Below are 10,065 nucleotides of genomic sequence, written 5' to 3'. Positions count from 1 at the left end.
TTGCTATGTCTGTTTGAATGCTGTTTGTGTTAGTTCCACAATAAAAACAGGTATACAATCAGCGAAAGAACTTTACTGCCTCTTACACTCATCACTGTGTCACTCGCCCTGTCTCAGAACAGTGCAGAGCCACAACCCATGATTATACTGGCCTCGCGAGAGTGCCAACACCACATGAACACGGTGTCACCCTCAATGTTCAGATGCATCATGTCCCCCATGTTTCTTCGGGCGACGATTGCTATGTCTGTTTGAATGCTGTTTGTGTGAGTTCCACAATAAAAGCATGTTACAATCAACTAAAGAGCTTTACTTCCTCTTACACTCATCTCTGTGTTACTCGCCCTGTCTCAGAACAGTGCAGAGCCACAACCTATTATTATAATGGCCTCGCGAAGGAGCGAGAGTGCCAACACCACAAAGACACATGCATCATGTCCCCCACATCACTATGGGTGACGATTGCTATATGTGTTTAAATGATGTTTTTGTGAGTAAAAATTGTACTAAAGAAGCATATATACAAATTCTTGCACCCAATGTTGTGTCACTCGCCCTGTCTCAAACAGCGCAGAGCCACAGTCCATGATTATAATGGCCTCATGATGGCGCAAGAGTGTCACACCATTTAGCGACGCGCCCGCCCTCCCGCCAGTGCTTCCAGCCTCGCGGGGGCGGGGCCCTAATAAAACAAGCCATCAGTGGCTGTAGACGTAACGCGTCCGCCGTGTCATCTCATGGACGGTAAGAGGGCTATCCCGGGCGTTTCACCGTGGATACTGGGAATAATTCACGACGGATATTCTCTCCAATTCAAACGCAGACCTCCCCGCTTCAATGGCGTGGTCCCGTCACTGACTTTGCCCCAAAACCGTCCTGTTCTGCGACAGGAAGTTCTCAGTCTGCTCGAGAGAGAATCAGAATCAGAATCAGAATCAGAATCAGAAAGAGCTTTATTGCCAAGTATGTTTGCGCATACAAGGAATTTGTTTTAGTGACATAAGCTTCCAGTACACAGAGACACCAACACACAGACAAAAAAAAAAAAAAAAAAAAAAAAGGTAGTCAAATAAATAAGTGTATAAACAATTGTGCTATAAATGATAATGGAATAGGATTGAAAAAGAAAAAAGATGCAGGGATGTACTAGGATGGAGGGGTAACAAATAAATATAAGGATGTTGCACTTTTGTTTGCATAAGCATAAGTGGGGAACATTTAACTGTTCATGAGGTAGATTGCCTGGGGGAAGAAACTGTTTTTGTGCCTTGCTGTTCTGGTATTTGCGGCTCTAAGACGCCGGCCAGATGGCAAAAGTTCAAAAATGGGGTGACTTGGATGTGAGGGATCCAGAGTGATTTTCTGAGCCCTTTTCCTCACTCTGGATGTATACAGTTCTTGAAGGGTGGGCAGGGGAGCACCAATAATCCTTTCAGCAGTCCGAACAGTTCTCTGTAGTCTTCTGATTTCTGATTTTGTTGCTGAGCCAAACCAGACAGTTATAGAAGTACACAGTACAGACTCAATGACGGCTGAGTAGAACTGTTTCAGCAGCTCCTGTGGTAAGTTAAACTTCCTCAGCTGGCGAAGGAAATACAACCTTTGTTGGGCCTTTTTTACAATGGAGTCAATGTGATTGTCCCACTTCAGGTCCTGAGAGATGGTGGTTCCCAGGAATCTGAATGACTTCACTGCAGTCACAGGGCTGTTCATGATGGTGAGTGGGGGGAGTGCAGGGGGGTTTCTCCTGAAGTCCACGATCATCTCCACTGTTTTGAGCGTGTTCAGCTCCAGGTTGTTAAGACTGCACCAGACAGCCAGCTGCTCAACCTCTTGTCTGTAAGCAGACTCATCACCGTCCTGGATGAGGCCGATGACTGTAGTGTCGTCTGCAAACTTCAGGAGCTTGACAGAGGGGTCTTTAGAGGTGCAGTCATTGGTGTACAGGGAGAAGAGCAGAGGGGAGAGAACACATCCCTGAGGGGCGCCAGTGTTGGTGGAGCAGCTGTTTGATGTGAATTTCCCCAGTCTCACTAACTGTTGCCTATCTGTCAGAAAGCTGGTGATCCACTGACAGATAGAGCTAGGAACAGAGAGCTGGGTCAGTTTGGTCTGGAGGGTTGTTGGGATGATGGTGTTGAAAGCCGAACTAAAGTCCACAAACAGGATCCTCACATAAGTCCCTGTTTTGTCCAGATGTTGCAGGATGAAGTGCAATCCTATGTTGATTGCATCATCCACGGACCTGTTTGCTCGGTAAGCAAACTGCAGGGGGTCCAGTAAGGGTCCAGTGATGTCCTTCAGATAACCCAGAACCAGTTTTTCAAACGACTTCATGACGACAGACGTTAGAGCCACAGGTCTGTAGTCGTTAAGTCCTGTTATCTTGGGTTTCTTTGGGATGGGGATGATGGTGGAGCGTTTGAAGCAGGAAGGTACTTCACACAACTCCAGGGATCTGTTGAAGATCTGTGAAAAGATGGGGGCCAGCTGGTCAGCACAGATTTTCAGACAGGCTGGTGTAACACCATCTGGGCCTGGTGCTTTTCTTCTTTTGTTCTTCTTGAAGACCTGGCGCACATCATCTTCACAGATTTGAAGAGCAGTAGGTGTGGAACGGGGGATTGCAGGAGGTGTTAATGGTTGTGCAGGGAGATGGTCAGAATGGGTGTTGGGGGTTTCAAATCTGCAATAAAACTCATTCAGGTCGTTAGCAAGCCGTTGATTAGCCTCAGTGCAAGGGGATGGTGTCTTGTAGTTTGTGATGGCCCTCAGTCCTCTCCAAACTGAAGTTGAGTCGTTGGAAGAAAACTGGTCTTCCAACTTTTTAGCGTAGTTCTTTTTAGCCGCTCTGATCTCTTTGTTCAGTGTGTTCCTGGCCTGATTGTACAAGACCCTGTCCCCATTTCTGTAGGCATCCTCTTTGGCCTGACGAAGATGTCTGAGTTTTACTGTAAACCATGGCTTATCGTTGTTGAATGTTAAATAAGTCCTGGTAGGAATGCATATATCCTCACAGAAACTAATATAGGATGTTACAGTCTCTGTGAGTTCGTCCAGATCAGTGGTAGCAGCTTCAAAAACACTCCAATCAGTGAGGTCAAAACAAGATTGTAAATCCTGCTCCGTTTCGCTGGTCCATCTCTTCACAGTCCTTACTACAGGTTTAGCAGATTTAAGTTTCTGTTTGTAGGATGGTATAAGATGAATCAGATAGTGATCAGAATTTCCCAAAGCTGCTCGTGGAACAGAGTGATATGCATCCTTTATTGTAGTGTAGCAGTGATCCAATATATTACTGTCTCTGGTGGGACATGTAACATGCTGTCTGTATTTTGGCAGTTCACGGGAGAGATTGGCTTTATTAAAGTCCCCCAGAATGATTAAAACAGAGTCAGGGTGTTGTTGTTCTGTCTCTGTGATCTGATCAGCGAGTTTCTGTAAAGCTGAGCTCACGTGCGCTTGCGGATGGATGTAAACACTAACCAGAATGAACGAGTGAAACTCCCGCGGCGAATAGAACGGCTTGCAGTTGACAAACTGCATTTCTAGATCAGGACAGCACATCTTCTTTAACACAGTTACATCTCTACACCACCGCTCATTGATGTAAAAGCATGTCCCGCCGCCGCGCGATTTCCCCGTTGATTCTGTGTCACGATCCGCTCTAAACAGCTGAAAGCCCGGCAGATGGAGCGCGCTGTCCGGTATGGTGTCATTCAGCCAGGTTTCCGTGAAACACAGAGCAGCAGAGTGAGAGAAATCCTTATTTGTCCGAGAGAGCAGAAGGAGTTCGTCTGTTTTGTTGGGTAGAGAGCGGAGATTTGCCAGATGGATGCTAGGCAACGGCGTTCGAAATCCGCGCTTCCTGAGTCTGACGAGCGCTCCCGCTCGCTTCCCCCGTCTGCGCGTCCTGAAGCGTTTGATCAGCGCCGCCGCTCCTCCGATAACAACGTTCAGTAAAACGTCTGAATAATTTAAATCTGGTAAAAGATCTTGTGGTGTGTTCTGCCGAATGTTCAGCAGTTCATCCCTGGTGAAACTGATAGTGTTTGTTAAACAAAAAACAGGAAAAACGAACAAAAACAGTACAAACACTGGAGAGCCAAGCACTGAAGCAGCCATGCGCGGCGCCATCGAGTACGTAACTGAGAGAGCGATAGAGCGAAGTTTCCCCTCAGATCGAGCGGAATGCGCATGTTTAATTATATGGACGATTGGCTGATTTTAGCCCACTCAAGAGATGTGCTATCAGTCACGTGGAAACAATGCTTCGCCGTTTGGATACGCTGGGACAGCGTGTGAATATGCAGAAGAGCGTGTTTTTACGAGTCGGACTGTAACATATCTGGGAATATGTTTGGACTCGATGGCGATGCGAGCCCATCTCTCTCTAGAGCATTTCATCGACTCTGCGCTGTTTCTGACTGGGCAGGTCGTTTGCACTGAGGGAATTTCGGAGGCTTCTGGGACTGATGGCGGCGGCTTCTTCAGTGTGCCATCTGGGTCTGCTACATTGCGGCCGCTACAGTTTTGGCTGTAACTCGAGTTCCGCCGAGGGCGTGGTCTTCGGTCCACAAGCACTTACGGTCATTCACAGTTGCGTCAGCACTCTGAGACCGTGGAACAGCCCGGATATGTTCAGCCCAGGAGTTCTTTTCTCTGCGAACGCGATCTAGGCCGGGGAGCAGTGCGTCTGGGCCTGTGGTCGGAGTCACAGAGAAGGTGACACAAAACCGTTTGGAATAATGGAAGCGGTGTCCTAATATCCCTGCAAGCCTTTCGGTCGAAATTGGAGCGGAAACATGTACTGATTCAAACCGACAACACGTCTGTGGTCTCGTACATAAATCGCCAGGGCGGCGTGCGCTCCAGAGCTCTATTCAAACAGGCAGCGAGTTTCCTGTTGTGGGCGGACCGACACTTAATCTCCATAGGAGCGTCGCACATCCCCGGTACTTTGAACCGTGGAGTGAGCATGCTTTTGAGGAACGGGATTCCTTAAGGAGATGTTGGCTTCACCCAAGATCAGATCTAATGATTTGGGAGGGAGGAAGTGGATTGTTTGCCACGAGCGAGAACACGTTTGCTATCTCACTCCCCCCCTGCTGGGAGATGCTCTGACATCGCGCTGGCCGGAAGCCAGGCTTACACATTCCCTCCTGTGAAGATTCTGCCTGTGTTGTGCAAAATCAGTGAGGAGAAAGCATCAGTTATACTCGTGGCCCCGAACTGGCCGAATCAGCCCTGGTTCGCGGACCTGAGAGAGTTACTGATGGCTCCCCCATGGCGAATCCCCCTCAAGCAGGACCTGCTGTCTCAGGCGAATGGCACAATATAGCACCCCAGCCCCGAGCTGTGGAACCTTCATGTGTGGCCGCTGCGGGGACCCTAATGAGCGGGACACTCTGCACTGACGAGTGCTAAACACACTTACTGAGACGCGAGCATCATCAAACATTCGCTGCTACGCGCAGAAGTGGTGAGTTTTCACAAAATGGTGCGAGAACATTTATATTGACCCGGGGACCTGTTCCGTGTCGGATGTTTTGCGCTTTCTACAGCACAGTTGGATAGCGGGAGTTTGAAACCATCCACGCTGAAGGTGTATGTGACCGCTATTGCCGCTTTCGTTCCCCGGTTACGGGTAAACGATCGGTAAGCACGCTCTGGTATTCAGTTTTCTCAGGGGAGCAAGTAGATTGTGTACTTCATGGCCGCCCTCCGTGCCGCCGTGGGATTTCGCTCTAGTTTTGAGGGCTCTATCTCTTATTACCGTTCGAGCCATTAGCTTCGATTGCGGTTAAGGAGCTTCCCTGAAGACTGCCTTGCCTCTTGCTCTCGCCTCAGCGAAGTGCCTTGGAGAATTTCGTGAGTGTTTGGTGAACGATATTGCATTGGTTTCGGGCCTGGCGACTGTAATGATCACTCTCCGGCCGAGACCGGGTTTCGTTTCGAAGTCACTCAATACACCGTTTTGTTTCCCTGCCCGCCTTATCTGTTGAGCCGTCAGCCTCGCGCGACGCTGATACTCAGAGCGCCGGGACCCTGTTAGGGTTTTACGGATGTATATGAATTGCTCGGCCGCCTTTCGTCAGTCGGACCAGCTGTTCGTGTGCTTGGTGGATGTAATAAGGGACGTGCTGTTTCTAACAGAGACTTTCTCACTGGATCGTGGACGCAATCAAATGCCAGGGGAAGGATTACCCCCTCAACATCAGAGCTCATTCTGCGAGGACATTATAAATGCTTCCTGATGGGCCTGGTCTAGAGGTATGTCTGTCCAGTATTTATGTTTTGCTGCTGGCTGGTCTTCCCAGAACACAATCGCCAGGTTTTACAAGCTGGATGTACCCTCTGTAGCGTCACATGTTTTTCGGTGAGTTAAGTTTTATTCATTAAAGCTGTTATAACCAGCTATACAGTAGTTACCATGGCTGCTAACTCTGTGTTATGGTTTAAATGGTTTATGCAGCAGTCACCGCAAACGCCGTCGACTCTGTTTAACTCTCATGCTTGAGTGCTTATTGCTTTGTGTCTGCCCTGGTTAGTGCAGATTTCGATATATTGCTTGAAGTTATGCATATTTTGTTAGGGTCGGAGCAGATGTCTCATTGGCCTAGTTCCGCCTATCAGATGCAAGCACTCTTAGCGACACGGCCATTGGCTAGAACTGTACTGCTTGTGTGAGCGTGATTGACTCCGTTCAGGGCTTATCTTCACTGCTCTCACGGCGGGATTTTATACAGTTCCCATATACGTCTTAGCTGACGTAATGTTGAGTTACCGCCTCGAGAGGGAACGTCTCCGGTTACTATCGTAACCTCGGTTCCCTGAGAGGCGGGAACGAGACATTACGTTAGCCGCCGTGGTCGCTGTTTGATCAGCTGTGCTAGCGTTCAGTCGTGATTCTGACGTAATTTTCGCGCCCATGCATTTTATACTGCACGCTTACCCGCCAGTATTTGCATGCTTCGCGTCAATTGGCCAGCTGTCCCCAGCTGGCGTTAGCCAATAAGATTTCAGTGAAAGTGGAGAAGGGAAGAGTTCCCATATACGTCTTAGCTGACGTAATGTCTCGTTCCCGCCTCTCAGGGAACCGAGGTTACGATAGTAACCGGAGACGTTTTGTTTGGTATTTTTCCCTGAACATACAATACATGTAATAATTTATTGGAAATGAGTTGTTGTTGATGTTCTTTTAATTAAGCACTGAAACAATACTACAGAATGAAAACAAATTCAAACAAGAGGTGCATACTTACAAGTTGTAAACTATACTTGCCTTGAAAAAATATTATATATATAAATTATATATATGTACTTTGCTTCAATTACAAATATTAATACAACAGAAGTGAACCAAACTGCTCTCTCTCTCTCTATATATATATGTCTTAAGTGAACGTATACAGTGAGGGCCGTCGTTAGTGGGGTAAAAGGTGGGGACGATTATAGGGGCCCATGGATGAGGGGGGGACACCGAGTTTGCTTCTTTTTGCTCTTGTGCCGACAAATACATACAAAATATGTCAAAATACCCACCTTAGAAAGTGTGCTCGAAAAAACTGTCAGTTAGAAAGTAAACAGTTGAGGGACAAAATGGGATGTGTATTATATCGGTTTTAACAAAAATTAATGCACAGTCAAACCAAAAATTATTCAGACACCAAGTATATTTTTTGATATATTTGACTAGTAGGTACAGAACACTATAATACATTTCTGTAAGTGAGTATACCAAAATTAAGTGAACTGTGACATATTATACCCAAAGAATCTTCATACAGTGAACTACTATTGAAATTGATAAAAAAATATATATATATTGAATATTATTGAAATAAAAATTATTCAGCACCTTAGAAAGCACCATGTATTGCTTATGTGTTTTTTTCCCCTGAATTGCTAATGAAACCTTTTCAAACCACAGTCTGAACAAAATTATGCATTGCTTGGTAATTGGTCAACAAATTGATGGTAGTGTAAATATTGTCATAATGTTGAAGGTGTCTGAATAAATTTTGGTTTGATTGTAGATTTCATTTTACATTGAAGACTATCCAGTGCTATTTTACATTTAATTATTCAGTTTTTGTACCTTGAAACTTAAACACTGTGTAAATAGCACAAATAAATAAAAACGAATGAACATACAAATTAAACAATTTCAAACAGGGCCCACTGGTACAACCTGCACTGGGGCCCGCTTACCCCAGCTACGGCCCTGTATACAGTGGAGAAATAAATCTCCTGTGAATTATTGTATAGGATCCCTGCACTCGGTCTTAAAGGGGAAGCAACCTTTAAAAACCTGGTGTTCCATTAGTGGCACCTGCTGTCAGAGAGTGACATTTGCATGTTATTCACAAAGATAAAATCAGACCAAAATCTTTTTTTACTTCATTTTGTTAATTATACAATCCAAATAACATGTATTTAGCATCTTTTTTGGATAGTTATTCCTCTGATTTAAAATAGAGCACAGACATTTTTTTTTGTTTAAATTTAGATATTTCCTTTCGTTGTATGAATTTTTTTATTTGATTTAGGATTTGTTTTAAAATTTCAAGTTAATTTTATTATTTATCATTTCAATTTCACAAAGACATATGCAGAATTTTGTCTTTTGTCTAATAATAAAAGGACACTCTCATTTTGTAAAAAATAAATATATAAATCAATTGTATGGTGTAATTGTATGGTGGTTTTGTGAATTTTATCACATCATAAGTTTATTGAATCATTACATCCTGATATGCTTCTAGTTTTTGCTGATCATGCTGATTTGTCCACAGTAAAGTCCAGCAGATGTATTTTTTTTTTGGAGGGGGGGGCTAGTTACATCCATTTTGGGCTACCAAAACCTGAAGAATGCCTGCCCGAAGAGCTACCGGGGATTTAGAAATTGCGACCCCAGAGGTGTTTATCCAAAAACATTGTTAATAACGACATTGCTTACGACCGTGGGAAACGAGCCCTGTCAATTTTGACTCTTTTTCACTTAAAGTTTGGTCCATTCATTACACAAATCTGTTGTTGAACTTGAACAACTGTGCCAGTTGATTTGGCTACTTTTATTATGTTTGCTGTGTCTGGATTCGTTTTGAAGCTTGGAATGCAGCATGGAACAGCATGGAATCCCATTTATTGTATTCAAAATGAATTTCTATTGATTGGGAGATTCAAATGGCATAACATTTTTTGTTGTTCATAAAAATTCTGTGGAAAGCATAAAAACAAGACATCAAGTTAATATGTTCCTTTATGTTGCAAAGCTTAAGTATTTCAAAGTATTCTAAAGTATTTAGATTAAGTTACTTAACCTGAGTAATCAAACAAAATACGTTACTGATTAATCTTTAAAGCTTGTATTTTTGTAATCTGTAGCGAAATACATTTTAAAAGTAACTTTCCCAGCCCTTATCAGAAAGTTGCCAAGAGTTTGAAGTTATCCTCATCTACAGTGCAATCTCATCCAAAGATTCAGAGAATCTGGAACAATATCTGTGCGTAAGGGTCAAGGCCGGAATACCATACCTGATGCCTGTGATCTTCGGGCCCTTAGATGGCACTGCATCACAAACAGGAATGCTACTGTAATGGAAATCACAACATGGGCTCAGGAATACTTCCAGAAACATTGTCAGTGAACACAATCCACATTGCCATTCGCCGTTGCCGGCTAAAACTCTTTAGGTCAAAAAAAGAAGCCATATCTAAACATGATACAGAAGCACAGACGTTTTCTCTGGGCCAAGGCTCATTTAAATGGACTGTGGCAAAGTGGAAAACTGTTCTGTGGTCAAACGAATCAAAATTTGAAGTTCTTTTTGTAAAACTGGCATGCCATGTCATCCGGACTAAAGAGGACAAGTACAACCCAAGTTGTTATCAGCGCTCAGTTCAGAAGCTTGCATCTCTGAAGGTATGGGGTTGCATGAGTGTGTGTGGCATGGGCAGCTTACACATCTGGAAAGGTTTCATCAATGCTGAAAGGTATATCCAAGTTCTAGAACAACATATACTCCCATCCGTATGTCGTCTCTTTCAGGGAAGACCTTG

This window comes from Carassius auratus, chromosome 5, assembly GCF_003368295.1.
Source record: "Carassius auratus strain Wakin chromosome 5, ASM336829v1, whole genome shotgun sequence".
Classification (NCBI taxonomy): Eukaryota; Metazoa; Chordata; class Actinopteri; order Cypriniformes; family Cyprinidae; genus Carassius; species Carassius auratus.
This window is presented reverse-complemented; position numbering follows the sequence as displayed.